Genomic DNA, 19,076 nt, shown 5'->3' on the forward strand with positions numbered 1-19,076 from the left:
AACCAATTGCATATTGGTAGACTCCGCATACGGTCACTATGCATAAAATATACTGATTAAAACACACTCGAGGAGCATATCCACCTTTGGAAGTAAAAAAGAACTGAGTAAACATGGAATTCTATAACACCACCGCCAAGAATGCCCCACGCAATCTGTACAACGGTACGTCACATTACCATGACAACCGGGATCCCCTCCAAGTAAGTGACGTCACGTAAGAAGTAGGGATAAATAGGAATCCCTCTAAACACTCCATATTGCATCCCTGAAGAAGGCCAATAGCCGCTACGCGTCGGAACTGCATCAATTTCCCCCAAGACTTATACTAAGTTGAACAGCACCTCAGCCGAGAGGTGATACAGGCGGCCGTCTGTAAGACAATAACACTGTTTCCATTGCCGCGAGACCCGCACCCGGAAGTATCGCGGACACAGCGTAACCCACGAGGCTTACTAGGGAACCACGCCGGAGTGCAGCCCGTCCACACACTCCGACATACGGAACCCAAGTGGAGCCAGGACGAGCACAAGTCTACATCCCTCACTACCAACCCCGGGGCTCCGGTCGTAAGAAGTGAGTGTATTGGAACACAGCTCACTGGAGGAAACACTGTGGGTAAGTGGGGTACCTGGGGTTACGGGACGCCGCACCCTTAGGCCCTTCATACCATTGGAATACTTAATTACATCAGGACCTACCCTAACCAGGGTTACCATATTTAACATTATACTTCATTGAGACATCTCCTTATTATTTTCAGCTTAAAACAGCGGTGACTATCAATACGCCCATTTGCAATTTTTCACCAGAGTACTCTTGGTTCCTTCATTTACAATTTTTCATTCATTTATTCATTTTTAGTGACCTAGATTTATTTTTTATTTTATCTTTCATCTGCAGTTTTCATTGATTTATTTTATCTATGTACTTATGTTTTGTCTTATATTTGTTATTTGTTTTTCCATTATCATTTGTTACTGTATCCAAACAGTACATATATTGCACTAAGCGTTTGATTGTACAACCAAGATTCTTAGTACACATGGTATAGCAGAATTAAAATTACATTGTGACATACTTCTATTGGCTGGTTACATCACTCCATCTTCCTGGTAGTTGAGCGCGGGTACCCCCCTATTTTTATACCACATTAACTAAAGAGAAAAAGGTTCCTCTTCGAGTTCCCGCTGCCACCACCAATACAAGGGAGAGTGAGCACTGACCTACTACTACCTGTCTGAAGATGAAGCTATAGAAAACAATTGAAGCGTCTCAGATGTATATTATCATAAATTGGATATATCACACTCAAAGGTGTGAAAACAATAAGGGAGTTAGTAGTGACGCTATCTGGATTACTGTTGGAATATAAAATGTTGGTAATCAGAGCTTCAGAAAAGTGGGGGCTAAGGATTCTACAACCAGGCTTCTGCTGCTCAGTCTCATACACAATAGCAGAGGAGGAGGAGTGAGAGATCTGCTGCTCAGTCTCATACACAATAGCAGAGGAGGAGGAGTGAGAGATCTGCTGCTCAGTCTCATACACAATAGCAGAGGAGGAGGCGTGAGAGATCTGCTGCTCAGTCTCATACACAATAGCAGAGGAGGAGGAGTGAGAGATCTGATGCTCAGTCTCATACACAATAGCAGAGGAGGAGGAGTGAGAGATCTGCTGCTGTGGTAACCCCGAGAAAATTAGCCAAGAAGAGGTTCATGTCATCAACCTCAATTTCTGCTGTTGGTTGTCATACCCTTGGGAATTGGACACCCAATGAGAGAATTATCAGGTTGGTATGAGAACCACTTGGGAAAAATACAAATAAATAATGTGAGTATAATAAAACACTTAAATATGTTACCACGAAGGAGTTCAAAAATGTCACTAGTGCACATCAAAGAAATGTTGTTGTTATGATGATAAACAGAGTAGATCAAGAAGACACATCAATCTTAAGATAATCATACCCCTTAAGGTTATATCTGTAAATGAGACGACTTCTCTCACTTGATAGTAAATTAAAAAACAGTTTTTTGTTGTTTAGCCTATTGAAAATAATCCTCTGTTACATAAGAATCAACAAATAAATGTTATGATTCCAGATACTGTCAGCACAAATTGATCACCATATGGTGTCTCACAGTATAAGCCCAATATAGGAGAGATATAATAATCGACTGATAGAATAGTTGAAAAGTCTGAGCACAAATTCTAATTGCTCTAAAATTGGTGTTTGCTCAATTAACAACCAAATATAAATATAAACACAGTAAAATGCTGTTTGCAGAGAATAAAAGATGATCACATAATATCTATCTTATTGTATGTTTACACACTAGCAATGAAAGGGTCAATCCTTTACTCCATGTCAGCGAAAGGAGTATAATAAATCCTGATTGCAAGGAATTTGGTTATGCACAAAAAGAAATACAGATGCTCAATCCAAATTAACTGATTATATATATATATATATATATATATATATATACATATATATATATATATATATAAATAAATACATTTTTGCAGTGAATAGAGGTTTTGGGCATAATCTTGGCCAAGGTTATGGGCCTACCCAGCACATCCGGGTAACCTCTGTCGGGTAGGTCCCTAACATATAGCATTATAACACATTTTAACCCTTCACTGTGTTTTTATTATATATGTACTTCACTTTTTATTTTCATTCTTTATATTTCAGCTGTGGCTGCTCTTTGCTATCTCTGTTACACTGCACTTTTCTTACTATGGCGCTGCCCTGGGGCGGCTTAGCTGGGCTAGTTTGGGGGGGTCCTGCGCTCTGGATTTGAACCCTAGTATGTTAGGGACCTACCCGACAGAGGTTACCCGGATGTGGTGGGCAGGCCCATAACCTTGGCCAAGATCAAGATTATGCCAAAATCCTCTATTTCCTGCAAAACTGTATTTATTTATATATAATCAGTTAATTGGGAGTTGAGCACCTGTATTTCTTATTTTGTGTATATATCAATTGTCTCCACAGGTAGCACCTCCAATTATATATATATGTTCTAGGTGTGCAGTCTGAGGCCCATTTCCTATATAAAAGGAATTTGGTTAGTCAGTTAGAACGTATAGTAACAATCTAAATCACTTTATGAGCAACCCTAATATGTCAGATAGAGCAGAGGTTCTCAAACTCAGTCCTCAGGACCCCACACAGGTCACGTTTTCCAGGTCTCCCAGCAGGTGCACAGGTGTATTCATTACTCACTGACACATTTTAAAAGATCTACAGGTGGAGATAATTTTATCACTTTTGATTCTGTGAGGAGCCTGGAAAACATGCACTGTTTGGGGTCCTGAGGACCGAGTTTGAGAACCTGTGAGATAGAGAATATAGTACATATAGGAAGTAAATGGATAAATCCTAATTGCTCTGAAATGGTTCTCAATTGACAATTAGAAATAAACACAGTAAAGTGCTGTGTGCTGAAAGTAAAGGGTATTCACATAATGTATGTTACACACTGACAATGATAGGGTCAATCCTTTACTCCGCGTCAGTGAAAAAAGTGTGATAAATCCTGATTAAGGGAACTGGGTTAATCAATTTAAAACTTAGGACAAGGTATTAGGACAAGGTATTAGGACAAGGTAATAGGACAAGGTAATAGGACAAGGTAATAGGACAAGGTATACTAACAGTAAACAATCGGAATCGCTAAATAAGCAGCCTTAAAATGCCAGATAAAACATACAGGACATATAGGTAGTAAAAGGGTAAATCCTAGTCACCACACTGTATGTTATCCGGGGGTACGACTCAGGCGAAATATAAGGAGTACACTGTAAAGGAAAATATGACCTGGGGTGGGGGTGCCTCGTACTGTGCAGTCACGGGAACACCCTGGATCTGTGCCGATGCGCGTTTCACCATTTCCAGGTTTTCATTCCAACCACCCAGATTGGACAGATCAGTGGCGTAACTAGGGGGGGGGGGGGTCGGGCAGGGTGCGTGCCCTGGGCGCCGTGGGACCGGCAGTGAGGGGGGGCGCCACCGGCCACGGTCCAACCTAGTTAGCCACCAGTGTATCGACGACCGCAGTGAGTGCGGTCAGCGCTACACATTTACACAGGACCGGTGCTAGGCTTCCAGCGCCGGTCCAGTGCTGCACAGCTGAGCCCGTTGCCTCCCCCTGAGCGCTTGCCCAATAGCGCCAGGAGGCAGGCTCAGGCTGTGCATAACACACGCATCGCCGCCAGCGCTGGCGGCGATGCATGTGTTAAAGAGCAGCCAATGAGAGTCAGATAGACTCTCATTGACTGCTGCAGCACCCACTGCAAGAGCCGGACTTCCGGCTCCTGCAGTGGGTAATGGGACAGACGTCATGACATCATGACGTCTCTCCCATTAAGTAGAAAAAGGAGGGGGATTTAACCCCCTATTGTACCTCAGCACACTGAATAATACCTGCAACAATATATGAAGACTATATGGTCATAGAAATTCAGAGATATTAGTTGCATGCATTTGCAAATACATGGGAGGCTGCTGGGCCACGTCACGGCTTCTCTGTTACCAGCAGTCCCTAACACTAAGGGGTTCACGTCCGGGGCGCAGTGCACCCCAAAAAACGTCCAGCCCAGGACCCCCCCAGGGCATCACACGAAAATGGAAAAAGAGTGACAGTGCAGTGTAAAGTATAGCTGTGTGTGAGTAATCATTAAGTGTGGAATGAGAGGTTAAAATATATGTGAAAAAATACATGAATAATAAACAAACATAAAAGGTGATGTGAAAAGCAACTATGTGTATTAAGTGTGATGCCCTGAGGAGGCCCAGCCAGACCAGTCCCGGGGGCCCTACGCCCAAACGCTCACCCCAAATGTAAAATATACCAATCATAAGGCCTCATGATAAAGGCACATATATAATTTTGTCAAATGTAAGGCCTCATGATAAAGGCACATACATAAATGCATCCAAATTGAGAGCCAGCTTACCTGGGAGTCACCCCTGGGAACTCCAACTAGCACTACTAGAACCAGCATGCCCTACTAATGCTGGCTCCTTCATGCAACTCATAACAAACAAACAAAAATGGCAGCTGCTCAATCAATCCAGCAGTACTAATCAGGTGCATGAAAGGGAGGGGTCACACTAAGTAGAAAAAGGAGGGGGATTTAACCCCCTGTTGTACCTCAGCACACTGAATAATACCTGCAACAATATATGAAGACTATATGGTCATAGAAATTAGTTGCATGCATTTGCAAATACATGGGAGGCTGCTGGGCCACGTCACGGCTTATCTGTTACCAGCAGTCTCTAATACTAAGGGGTTCATGTCCGGGGCGCAGTGCACCCCAAAAAACGTCCAGCCCATGACCCCCCCAAGACCCACTGCACGGTCACTCTTTTTCCATTTTCGTGTGATGCCCTGGGGGGGTCCTGGGCCGGACGTTTTTTGGGGTGCACTGCGCCCCGGACGTGAACCCCTTAGTGTTAGGGACTGCTGGTAACAGAGAAGCCGTGACGTGGCCCAGCAGCCTCCCATGTATTTGCAAATGCATGCAACTAATATCTCTGAATTTCTATGACCATATAGTCTTCATATATTGTTGCAGGTATTATTCAGTGTGCTGAGGTACAATAGGGGGTTAAATCCCCCTCCTTTTTCTACTTAGTGTGACCCCTCCCTTTCATGAACCTGATTAGTACTGCTGGATTGATTGAGCAGCTGCCATTTTTGTTTGTCTCTCCCATTATGCTGAGTGCGCCAGCCCGGGAAGACTGGCGGGCGGCGAAGCGGTGTCGCGGTCCGGAGCAGCAGCGTGGATTCAGGCAAGTATATTTTTATATTTTTTAAAAAAAAACCTGCCTGCACTACTGGGGGCACAACGGGGGAGGGGGGTGGCTACTACCGGGGGGACCTCTACTGGGGGCACCATTATTGGGAAGACCTCTACTGGGGGGGCTATTACTGGGTGCACCATTATTGGGAGGACCTCTACTGGGGGGGGGGCTATTTCTGGGGGCACTTAATCGAGAGGGGGAACCTCAACTGGGGACCACTACTTAGGGGGGGAACTACTACTGGGGGTATTATAAAAGGGGCCTACTACTAGGGGCAATGCACTGGGGGGACCACAACTGGGGGCAATAATACGAAGGACCACTACAGGGGGCACTGGGTAGGGGGGATCACTACTGGGGGCACTGCATGGGAGAGGGGGGGGGGGGACTACTGCTGGGGGCACTATATAAGGGGCTTACAGCTAGGGGCACTGCACTGGGGGGACCACTACAGGGGACACTAGATAGTGGGGGATCACTACTGGGTGCCTGCATAGGGGGGACCACTACTGGGAAAACTGCATGGGGGGGGGGACTACTGCTGGGAGCACTATATAAAGGGCACTGCATAGGGGGGGCTACTACTGGGGGAACTATATAAAGGGCACTGCATAAGGGGATACCACTACAGGGCGCACTGCACTGTGGGGACAGCTACTGGGGGCACTGCATAAGGGGGAACACTACATGGGCGACTGCATTTGGGGGGACTACTGGGGGCAGTGAGTAAGGGGGAACTAATTGGGGGCTGTATAAGGGGGACCACTACTGGGGATACTGTATAAGGGGCACTACTATGGGCCTGCATAAGAGGGACCACAACTGCATACTGGGGGTACTGTATAAGGGGTACTACTGGGGTTAAGGTGCATATGGATAGGAATGTTCAATGTGAAAATAAAGGAGTGTGTCATGTTGACACGCCCCATTTTTAAGTGACCATGCCCATTTTTTTTCACATATCTGGGTGTTGGAGCCCTGGGTTCCAAATACCCTAGTTACGCCACTGGGACAGATATCTGACAGATAAGTGTATAGTGTATGCCCAGCATTAGTGATAGACAGATCAGTGTATAGTGTATGCCCGGCATTAGTGATAGATCATTGTATAGTGTATGCCCAGCATTAGAGATAGACAGATCAGTGTATAGTGTATGCCCAGCATTAGTGACAGACAGATCATTGTATAGTGTATGCCCAGCATTAGTGATAGACAGGTTAGTGTATAGTGTATGCCCAGCATTAGTGATAGACAGATAAGTGTATAGTGTATGCCCAGCATTAGTGATAGACAGATCAGTGTATAGTGTATGCCCGGCATTAGTGATAGACAGATAAGTGTATACCCAGCATTAGTGATAGACATATCAGTGTATAGTGTATGCCCAGCATTAGTGATAGACATATCAGTGTATAGTGTATGCCCAGCATTAGTGACAGACAGATAAGTGTATAGTGTATGCCCAGCATTAGTGATAGACAGATAAGTGTATAGTGGATGCCCAGCATTAGTGATAGACAGATGAGTGTATAGTGTATGCCCAGCATTAGTGATAGACAGATCAGTGTATAGTGTATACCCAGCATTAGTGATAGACAGATCAGTGTATAGTGTATGCCCAGCATTAGTGATAGACAGATCATTGTATAGTGTATGCCCAGCATTAGTGATAGACAGATCAGTGTATAGTGTATGCCCAGCATTAGTGATAGACAGATCAGTGTATAGTGTATGCCCAGCATTAGTGATAGACAGATCAGTGTATAGTGTATGCCCAGCATTAGTGATAGACAGATCAGTGTATAGTGTATGCCCAGCATTAGTGATAGACAGATAAGTGTATAGTGTATGCCCAGCATTAGAGATAGACAGATAAGTGTATAGTGTATGCCCAGCATTAGTGATAGACAGATAAGTGTATAGTGTATGCCCAGCATTAGTGACAGACAGATCATTGTATAGTGTATGCCCAGCATTAGTGATAGACAGACAGATAAGTGTATAGTGTATGCCCAGTATTAGTGATAGACAGATAAGTGTATAGTGTATGCCCAGCATTAGTGATAGAAAGATCAGTGTATAGTGTATGCCCAGCATTAGTGATAGACAGACAGATAAGTGTATAATGTATGCCCAGCATTAGTGATAGACAGATCAGTGTATAGTGTATGCCCAGCATTAGTGATAGACAGATCAGTGTATAGTGTATGCCCAGCATTAGTGATAGACAGATCAGTGTATAGTGTATGCCCAGCATTAGTGATAGACAGATCAGTGTATAGTGTATGCCCAGCATTAGTTATAGACAGATAAGTGTATAGTGGATGCCCAGCATTAGTGATAGACAGATAAGTGTATAGTGGATGCCCAGCATTAGTGATAGACAGATCAGTGTATAGTGTATGCCCAGCATTAGTGATAGACAGATAAGTGTATAGTGTATACCCAGCATTAGTGATAGACAGATAATTGTACAGTGTATGCCCAGCATTAGTGATAGACAGATCAGTGTTTAGTGTATGCCCAGCATTAGTGATAGACAGATAAGTGTATAGTGTATGCCCAGCATTAGTGATAGACAGGTTAGTGTATAGTGTATGCCCAGCATTAGTGACAGACAGATCAGTGTATAGTGTATGCCCAGCATTAGTGATAGACAGGTTAGTGTATAGTGTATGCCCAGCATTAGTGATAGACAGATCAGTGTATAGTGTATGCCCAGCATTAGTGATAGACAGATAAGTGTATAGTGTATGCCCAGCATTAGTGATAGACAGGTTAGTGTATAGTGTATGCCCAGCATTAGTGATAGACAGATAAGTGTATAGTGTATGCCCAGCATTAGTGATAGACAGATAAGTGTATAGTGTATGCCCAGCATTAGTGATAGACAGATAAGTGTATAGTGTATGCCCAGCATTAGTGATAGACAGGTTAGTGTATAGTGTATGCCCAGCATTAGTGATAGACAGATCAGTGTATAGTGTATGCCCAGCATTAGTGATAGACAGATCAGTGTATAGTGTATGCCCAGCATTAGTGATAGACAGATAAGTGTATAGTGTATACCCAGCATTAGTGATAGACAGATCTGTGTATAGTGTATGCCCAGCATTAGTGATAGACAGGTTAGTGTATAGTGTATGCCCAGCATTAGTGATAGACAGATCAGTGTATAGTGTATGCCCAGCATTAGTGATAGACAGATAAGTGTATAGTGTATACCCAGCATTAGTGATAGACATCTCTCACCCTCTGCACCTCTCACTCCCTCCTTCCATCTCTCACCCTGTGCACCTCTCACTCCCTCCTTCCATCTCTCACCCTGTGCACCTCTCACTCCCTCCTTCCATCTCTCACCCTGTGCACCTCTCACTCCCTCCTTCCATCTCTCACCCTGTGCACCTCTCACTCCCTCCTTCCATCTCTCACCCTGTGCACCTCTCACTCCCTCCTTCCATCTCTCACCCTGTGCACCTCTCACTCCCTCCTTCCATATCTCACCCTGTGCACCTCTCACTCCCTCCTTCCATCTCTCACCCTGTGCACCTCTCGCTCCATCCTTCCATCTCTCACCCTGTGCACCTCTCGCTCCCTCCTTCCATCTCTCACCCTGTGCACCTCTCGCTCCCTCCTTCCATCTCTCACCCTGTGCACCTCTCGCTCCCTCCTTCCATCTCTCACCCTGAGCACCTCTCGCTCCCTCCTTCCATCTCTCACCCTGTGCACCTCTCACTCCCTCCTTCCATATCTCACCCTGTGCACCTCTCACTCCCTCCTTCCATCTCTCACCCTCTGCACCTCTCGCTCCATCCTTCCATCTCTCACCCTGTGCACCTCTCGCTCCCTCCTTCCATCTCTCACCCTGTGCACCTCTCGCTCCCTCCTTCCATCTCTCACCCTGTGCACCTCTCGCTCGCTCCTTCCATCTCTCACCCTGTGCACCTCTCGCTCCCTCCTTCCATCTCTCACCTTGTGCACCACTCACTCCCTCCTTCCATCTCTCACCCTGTGCACCTCTTGCTCCCTCCTTCCATCTCTCACCCTGTGCACCTCTCGCTCCCTCCTTCCATCTCTCACCCTGTGCACCTCTCGCTCCCTCCTTCCATCTCTCACCCTGTGCACCTCTCGCTCCCTCCTTCCATCTCTCACCCTGTGCACCTCTCGCTCCCTCCTTCCATCTCTCACCCTGTGCACCTCTCGCTCCATCCTTCCATCTCTCACCCTGTGCACCTCTCACTCCCTCCTTCCATCTCTCACCCTGTGCACCTCTCACTCCCTCCTTCCATCTCTCACCCTGTGCACCTCTCGTTCCCTCCTTCCATCTCTCACCCTCTGCACCTCTCCCTCCTTCCATCTCTCACCCTGTGCACCTCTCACTCCCTCCTTCCATATCTCACCCTGTGCACCTCTCACTCCCTCCTTCCATCTCTCACCCTGTGCACCGCTCACTCCCTCCTTCCATCTCTCACCCTCTGCACCTCTCACTCCCTCCTTCCATCTCTCACCCTGTGCACCTCTCACTCCCTCCTTCCATATCTCACCCTGTGAACCTCTCACTCCCTCCTTCCATCTCTCACCCTGTGCACCTCTCACTCCCTCCTTCCATCTCTCACCCTGTGCACCGCTCACTCCCTCCTTCCATCTCTCACCCTCTGCACCTCTCACTCCCTCCTTCCATCTCTCACCCTGTGCACCTCTCACTCCCTCCTTCCATATCTCACCCTGTGCACCTCTCACTCCCTCCTTCCATCTCTCACCCTGTGCACCGCTCACTCCCTCCTTCCATCTCTCACCCTCTGCACCTCTCACTCCCTCCTTCCATCTCTCACCCTGTGCACCTCTCACTCCCTCCTTCCATATCTCACCCTGTGCACCTCTCACTCCCTCCTTCCATCTCTCACCCTCTGCACCTCTCACTCCCTCCTTCCATCTCTCACCCTGTGCACCTCTCACTCCCTCCTTCCATATCTCACCCTGTGCACCTCTCACTCCCTCCTTCCATCTCTCACCCTGTGCACCTCTCGCTCCCTCCTTCCATCTCTCACCCTGTGCACCTCTCGCTCCCTCCTTCCATCTCTCACCCTCTGCACCTCTCGCTCCCTCCTTCCATCTCTCACCCTGTGCACCTCTCGCTCCCTCCTTCCATCTCTCACCCTGTGCACCTCTCACTCCCTTCTTCCATCTCTCACCCTGTGCACCTCTCACTCCCTCCTTCCATCTCTCACCCTGTGCACCTCTCACTCCCTCCTTCCATCTCTCACCCTCTGCACCACTCACTCCCTCCTTCCATTTCTCACCCTCTGCACCACTCACTCCCTCCTTCCATCTCTAACCCTGTGCACCTCTCACTCCCTCCTTCCATCTCTCACCCTCTGCACCTCTCACTCCCTCCTTCCATCTCTCACCCTCTGCACCTCTCGCTCCCTCCTACCTCTCGCTCCCTCCTTCCATCTCTCACCCTGTGCACCTCTCGCTCCCTCCTTCCATCTCTCACCCTGTGCACCTCTCACTCCCTCCTTCCATCTCTCACCCTCTGCACCACCCACTCCCTCCTTCCATCTCTCACCCTGTGCACCTCTCGCTCCCTCCTTCCATCTCTCACCCTGTGCACCTCTCGCTCCCTCCTTCCATCTCTCACCCTGTGCACCTCTCGCTCCCTCCTTCCATCTCTCACCCTGTGCACCTCTCGCTCCCTCCTTCCATCTCTCACCCTGTGCACCTCTCACTCCCTCCATCCATCTCTCACCCTGTGCACCTCTCACTCCCTCCTTCCATCTCTCACCCTGTGCACCTCTCACTCCCTCCATCCATCTCTCACCCTGTGCACCTCTCACTCCCTCCATCCATCTCTCACCCTGTGCACCTCTCACTCCCTCCTTCCATCTCTCACCCTGTGCACCTCTCACTCCCTCCATCCATCTCTCACCCTGTGCACCTCTCACTCCCTCCATCCATCTCTCACCCTGTGCACCTCTCACTCCCTCCTTCCATCTCTCACCCTCTGCACCTCTCCCTCCTTCCATCTCTCACCCTGTGCACCTCTCACTCCCTCCTTCCATCTCTCACCCTCTGCACCTCTCGTTCCCTCCTTCCATCTCTCACCCTCTGCACCTCTCCCTCCTTCCATCTCTCACCCTGTGCACCTCTCACTCCCTCCTTCCATCTCTCACCCTCTGCACCTCTCGTTCCCTCCTTCCATCTCTCACCCTCTGCACCTCTCCCTCCTTCCATCTCTCACCCTGTGCACCTCTCGGTCCCTCCTTCCATCTCTCACCCTGTGCCCCTCTCACTCCCTCCTTCCATCTCTCACCCTGTGCACCTCTCACTCCCTCCATCCATCTCTCACCCTGTGCCCCTCTCACTCCCTCCTTCCATCTCTCACCCTGTGCACCTCTCACTCCCTCCTTCCATCTCTCACCCTGTGCACCTCTCACTCCCTCCTTCCATCTCTCACCCTCTGCACCTCTCCCTCCTTCCATCTCTCACCCTGTGCACCTCTCACTCCCTCCTTCCATCTCTCACCCTCTGCACCTCTCGTTCCCTCCTTCCATCTCTCACCCTCTGCACCTCTCCCTCCTTCCATCTCTCACCCTGTGCACCTCTCACTCCCTCCTTCCATCTCTCACCCTGTGCACCTCTCACTCCCTCCTTCCATCTCTCACCCTCTGCACCTCTCACTCCCTCCTTCCATCTCTCACCCTGTGCACCTCTCGCTCCCTCCTTCCATCTCTCACCCTGTGCACCTCTCACTCCCTCCTTCCATCTCTCACCCTGTGCACCTCTCCCTCCCTCCTACCTCTCGCTCCCTCCTTCCATCTCTCACCCTCTGCACCTCTCACTTCATTATTCCATCTGATTGTCTATAGGGAGTGGGAGAGGAAAGGAGAGGTTACAGTCGGTGCATGCTATAGACAGGTCATATAGCGCTCATAGATAGTACATATGCACCAAACTCATTACCTGACTCACTTCTGCATGCCTGGAACAGCTGGAAGAGGGTGGATCTCATGTTTGTATTATGACCTGTAGCCAGCAGCGCAGCGTTCTATTATCCTGCAGAGGGTCAGCAACGCAGCGTTCTATTATCCTGCAGAGGGTCAGCAGCGCAGCGTTCTACTATCCTGCAGAGGGTCAGCAGCGCAGCGTTCTATTATCCTGCAGAGGGTCAGCAGCGCAGCGTTCTATTATCCTGCAGAGGGTCAGCAGCGCAGCGTTCTATTATCCTGCAGAGGGTCAGCAGCGCAGCGTTCTATTATCCTGCAGAGGGTCAGCAGCGCAGCGTTCTACTATCCTGCAGAGGGTCAGCAGCGCAGCGTTCTACTATCCTGCAGAGGGTCAGCAGCGCAGCGTTCTACTATCCTGCAGAGGGTCAGCAGCGCAGCGTTCTACTATCCTGCAGAGGGTCAGCAGCGCAGCGTTCTATTATCCTGCAGAGGGTCAGCAGCGCAGCGTTCTACTATCCTGCAGAGGGTCAGCAGCGCAGCGTTCTACTATCCTGCAGAGGGTCAGCAGCGCAGCGTTCTATTATCCTGCAGAGGGTCAGCAGCGCAGCGTTCTATTATCCTGCAGAGGGTCAGCAGCGCAGCGTTCTACTATCCTGCAGAGGGTCAGCACCGCAGCGTTCTATTATCCTGCAGAGGGTCAGCAGCGCAGCGTTCTACTATCCTGCAGAGGGTCAGCAGCGCAGCGTTCTACTATCCTGCAGAGGGTCAGCAGCGCAGCGTTCTATTATCCTGCAGAGGGTCAGCAGCGCAGCGTTCTACTATCCTGCAGAGGGTCAGCAGTGCCGCGTTCTACTATCCTGCAGAGGGTCAGCAGCGCAGCGTTCTACTATCCTGCAGAGGGTCAGCAGCGCAGCGCTCTATTATCCTGCAGAGGCTCAGCAGCGCAGCGTTCTACTATCCTGCAGAGGGTCAGCAGCGCAGCGTTCTACTATCCTGCAGAGGGTCAGCAGCGCAGCGTTCTACTATCCTGCAGAGGGTCAACAGCGCAGCGTTCTATTATCCTGCAGAGGGTCAGCAGCGCAGCGTTCCATTATCCTGCAGAGGGTCAGCAGCGCAAAGTTCTATTATCCTGCAGAGGGTCAGCAGCGCAGCGTTCTACTATCCTGCAGAGGGTCAGCAGCGCAGCGTTCTACTATCCTGCAGAGGGTCAGCAGCGCAGCGTTCTATTATCCTGCAGAGGGTCAGCAGCGCAGCGTTCCATTATCCTGCAGAGGGTCAGCAGCGCAGAGTTCTATTATCCTGCAGAGGGTCAGCAGCGCAGCGTTCTACTATCCTGCAGAGGGTCAACAGCGCAGCGTTCTATTATCCTGCAGAGGGTCAGCAGCGCAGCGTTCCATTATCCTGCAGAGGGTCAGCAGCGCAGCGTTCTATTATCCTGCAGAGGGTCAGCAGCGCAGCGTTCTATTATCCTGCAGAGGGTCAGCAGCGCCGCGTTCTACTATCCTGCAGAGGGTCAGCAGCGCAGCGTTCTATTATCCTGCAGAGGGTCAGCAGCGCAGAGTTCTATTATCCTGCAGAGGGTCAGCAGCGCAGCGTTCTATTATCCTTCAGAGGGTCAGCAGCGCCGCTGTATACAGGACAGCTCCATCTTCCCCCTGCTGCTGCCGGCTTGTAGAGTAACTAAAAACTGAAGGGCGGATTTAGTTGAGCACCATGCTGAATTGAATATCTCCGGGACCTCCCTCCCGGGGCTATTCGCAACGCTGTTTGGTCCGACTAAAGGATTTCTTCTCGCCCTGAGGGTGTGGGGAGAAATCTGAGAAAAGTGCAGACCGCGCGGCTGTTTTCCTGCTTATCGCGGCGCTAACAGCCGGCACTTTAGTGGAAGAATGGCGGTTCTCGCGACTTAAAATCCATGTTCAATCACGAGAACCGGCATTCTCCAACTTAACTGGCAATTGTTGGATCAAAAACACACAACACATTGGCACCCATAGGGAAAAGCAAACATATAGGCCCCACAAGGATATATATATATATCACGTAAGCTTTGCATGAACAAAAAAAAAGAAACACATTTTCAAATTTGCACGGAACGCAACTGCGATAATATGCGAATGCTTGGCAAAGCTCGGCCAGCATAAATACGCCCACTACTGCTTTCTCACGTCTGGTTACTGTTGTTCTCCTGCATAAACATCGGTACCATCTACGCACATCAACCACTCACGCAGTATTTACAGCAGGTCTGTCCTGCCGCAGACACAACTCTTCTCACACGCAGTGGTCTCTGAAGCTGCGTATGTAATCCCAGTAACCAATTTATACACACCCAAGTAACGGCGTTCAAACGGTCAGGGACGCCCGGGGTTTTTCCAACCACTCCCCAATCACCACCCCCAAATGCTAACAGCCTGTCACTCACTCTGTGATCACAGCGCACGTGCAGTGCCGCTTATGCACATGCGCAATGTCAAACAATCACTCTGCATATGTGGTTGCACTTTCGATTGCTGCTAAATCAGGCTCAAAAGGCCGCACAGGAAATAAAAGACATACAGGGGAATTCAATTATTCTGGGTGGTGCCTAATGTAATAGGAGCCCAAAGGATTAATCCAAATGCTTCTCCCTTAGGCAAGCATTACTAGGGTGACACATTGATTCTCGCGGCCTCCGGAAGGGGCGAGAAAAAAAACGTGTCAAAGGTCCAAGTTTGGATGCCAAAGCGGCAGTTTGGGTGCTGATACCACGAGTTTAGACAGGTTTAACCGCTATGCGTGGCTAAACCCAGTGCTTCTGGGTGCTTCAAAAGTAATGCATACCCAAATAAATAGAATTCATTAGTTGGGTGCCCATTACTTTAAACATCTCCCAGTGCAGCTGAATTACCCACATAGGTTTTGCAAGAAGAATTCTAAAAAACAAAAAAAACAAAAAACAAAAACACATAAGCTGTGCATTAAAAAAAAAAAAAAAAAAATACTGTCCACATTGGTGGCAATTCAATTAAACGTGATGGGAATAGCACCGTGAAACAGGAGCTATTCAACCATTTCCCCCGCACCCTACTCTTAAGACCCCCATACATCAGCAATTGTGCAATTTGCAATCGATTGTGTATAAAAATCTTTCCCTTTTTCAATCGATTGCAGATTTGCCACAATCGATTGAAAAAGGGAAAGTTTTCATACACAATCGATTTAGTAGGGAAATGCCAATTAGTGCACCTTGAGCCAGGTGTTTAGGTTCGCTAACCGGCATTTTCAAAATAAAGTGCCTGGGCGATGCTGTCAGCGCCTAACTCTATTGAAAAACAGCATGGCGGACGCCACTTTAGTTGGATTTCTGCTCGCGCCCTCTGGAGAGTGCAAGCATAAATTCCTTTAGTTAGGTTTAATAGTGCTCTCAATAGAATAGCCCTGGGACCAAATTCGCAGCGCAATTCAACATCGCACTTAACTGAATCGCCCACAATAGCACCAATAGGAAAATAAAGAAAGACACACACAGATTGGCACCGATAAGAAAATGTTGTGGGGCACTCGGGTAATGAGGCACAGGATGCGGTTAATATCCTGGCAAAGAGTATGCCAGCGCTTAGAATACCGGCGCTGGGATCCTGACACATGTCAGGATCACGGTGACAGCATCCCGAAGGTAAGTAGCGGGGTTAGGGGGAGGGTTAGGCACTAGGGGGGAGTGTAATGCTGCCCATCCACTAGGCGATTAATATTGAGCGATTGAACGATAACCGCTCATTAATTGTTTGAAGATCGTTCATAAAGTTTCTAAAATGACCAGTGATGCGCGCTCCCGCTGGTCGGTATTGTACATCTATCATCGTGCAAACAAGCTGGTCAACCTAATGATCACGTCAGGTTCAGCATGTTAGCAGATGATGGATGAGCCTGCACTGAATGACTGCTCGCTCAGTGCAGGCTCATCACAGACTGACCAACGACTGCTCGCTCAGTGCAGGCTCATCACAGACTGACCAATGACTGCTCGCTCAGTGCAGGCTCATCATAGACTGACCAGTGACTGCTCGCTCAGTGCAGGCTCATCACAGACTGACCAGTGACTGCTCGCTCAGTGCAGGCTCATCACAGACTGACGAACGACTGCTCGCTCAGTGCAGGCTCATCACAGACTGACCAACGACTGCTCGCTCAGTGCAGGCTCATCACAGACTGACCAGTGACTGCTCGCTCAGTGTAGGCACATCACAGACTGACCAGTGACTGCTCACTCAGTGCAGGCTCATCACAGACTGACCAATGACTGCTCGCTCAGTGCAGGCTCATCACAGACTGACCAGTGACTGCTCGCTCAGTGCAGGCTCATCACAGACTGACCAATGACTGCTCGCTCAGTGTAGGCTCATCACAGACTGACCAGTGACTGCTCGCTCAGTGCAGGCTCATCACAGACTGACCAATGACTGCTCGCTCAGTGCAGGCTCATCACAGACTGACCAGTGACTGCTCGCTCAGTGCAGGCTCATCACAGACTGACCAATGACTGCTCACTCAGTGCAGGCTCATCACAGACTGACCAACGACTGCTCGCTCAGTGCAGGCTCATCACAGACTGACCAATGACTGCTCGCTCAGTGCAGGCTCATCATTAGGTTTAGGTTGCAGGTAAGGGGAGGTTAAGTTTAGGCGCTATGGGGGTAGGTTATGTTTAGGACCCGGGGAGGGAGGGTTAGGATACCTACTGTCAGGTGTCGGTATAATAACCCTGTCGGGATGCTGACGTCTGGATTTTAACCGCCAGGATCCCAAGCGCTGGCATCCCGTACCCAACCCTGAGACAAACAGGGGTAGCGAGGCACACACTATATCTAAAATCTTGTATTACTCACCGGTTGTTGCTGTCACATAGCTGAGGGATCCATCCAGAGCAGTGAGGCAGGGAGACGTGCAATGGCACCAACAGCGGGTACTAGGAAGGGGGGAGGCCTTCCCCCTGCAGCTGAACCAGCTTCAGGGCTCCTTCAGTCAGCTGACAATCCCCCTCACCACGGAGGCCAGTATGAGGGGCTGCCACAGAAACCAGCGGGGATGGGCACATATGCCAAACACATGCAGCATGAAATGTAGATGCTGCTGCAAAGTCCTTCTGCTGGGGGCAGGCACCTGGCAGGAGGGTGGCAGTGGTAAACTATACACGTTACAAGCCTGTTGGACTCTGCAGCTTGGATGCTGCAAAGACCTTGAGGAGGAGGACGGCTGCGGGAGTGCAGCACGGGGGTCCAGCGCATGTAAGCTGCTGGCGGACACTCAGCAGACGCGAGCAGCAGGCAGGGGCCAGAAGTCTAACCAGCGGGGTACGGATGGCACACGCGGGCGGATGGGCAGGAGCTGCACTGACTGACAGCCCAGTGTTGTCACGGAGCCAGCCACAAAGATAGACACTGCGGCTGGCTTAGGCCTAGGGGGCTGTCCTAGCGGCCGGAGACCCGCGCAGCCCTCTTTCCGTTCAATTTGGAAAATAAAAATCTTATTTGCTTGCAGTGCCGGTATGCCATACCGTCACACTTCCAGCACTGTCTATATCTATATATATCTCAGATAAATACTATTTTAATGTTCATCATGACCCCCGATCCCCCTAGAGCCAATAGATACCCCACCCCCTCACCACCTAGTTGCAGAACTACTGATCATGTTTCCCCTGTTGCAGCTGATGTCAGCACATGCAGAGACCTGCAGACTGGTGCCCGGAACATTATTACAGCGCTGGCGGCAGCAAGTGAGCCAGGGAGCCCTGTGCAGGAAGATGAGGAGCGGACCAGGAGTGCCCTATGGCAAGGAATGAGGTAGTGCTTCAGAGCCCGCACACAGCCATAGACAGATGCTGGAGCTGGTGAGGTGCACAGTGCGGAGGGGATGCAGGCGCCAGCTGGATAAAGTGCACCACTCAGTGATCGCAGGACGAGTGCACAGCCAAGAATGGATGATGATGCTGGCAGACTGCCAACATCATCCAATCTACACAATGCACTTCAGACTGAAGTGCACTGTGTAGATTGGATGATGATGTTGGCAGACTGAAGTGCACTGTGTAGATTGGATGATGATGTTGGCAGACTGAAGTGCACTGTGTAGATTGGATGATGATGTTGGCAGACTGAAGTGCACTGTGTAGATTGGATGATGATGTTGGCAGACTGAAGTGCACTGTGTAGATTGGATGATGATGTTGGCAGACTGAAGTGCACTGTGTAGATTGGATGATGATGTTGGCAGACTGAAGTGCACTGTGTAGATTGGATGATGATGTTGGCAGACTGAAGTGCA

At 49.3% G+C, this 19,076-nt stretch overlaps 1 protein-coding gene across 2 annotated transcripts in view; it reads right to left on the bottom strand.

Annotated features, from left to right (window-relative positions):
* Positions 1-17,715, bottom strand: part of LOC148454624 (integrin alpha-L-like) — a 110,308-nt gene extending 92,593 nt beyond the window's left edge. For both annotated transcript variants that reach the window (XM_088460689.1, XM_088460690.1), the window contains exon 1: positions 17,639-17,715. The gene's annotated coding sequence lies outside the window, so the exon portion shown is untranslated. The remainder of the gene's footprint in view (positions 1-17,638) is intronic.
* Between the last annotated feature and the right edge of the window lie 1,361 nt (positions 17,716-19,076).

This window comes from Taudactylus pleione, unplaced genomic scaffold (assembly GCF_031769625.1).
Source record: "Taudactylus pleione unplaced genomic scaffold, aTauple2 ptg000971l, whole genome shotgun sequence".
In the NCBI taxonomy this organism is placed as follows: Eukaryota; Metazoa; Chordata; class Amphibia; order Anura; family Myobatrachidae; genus Taudactylus; species Taudactylus pleione.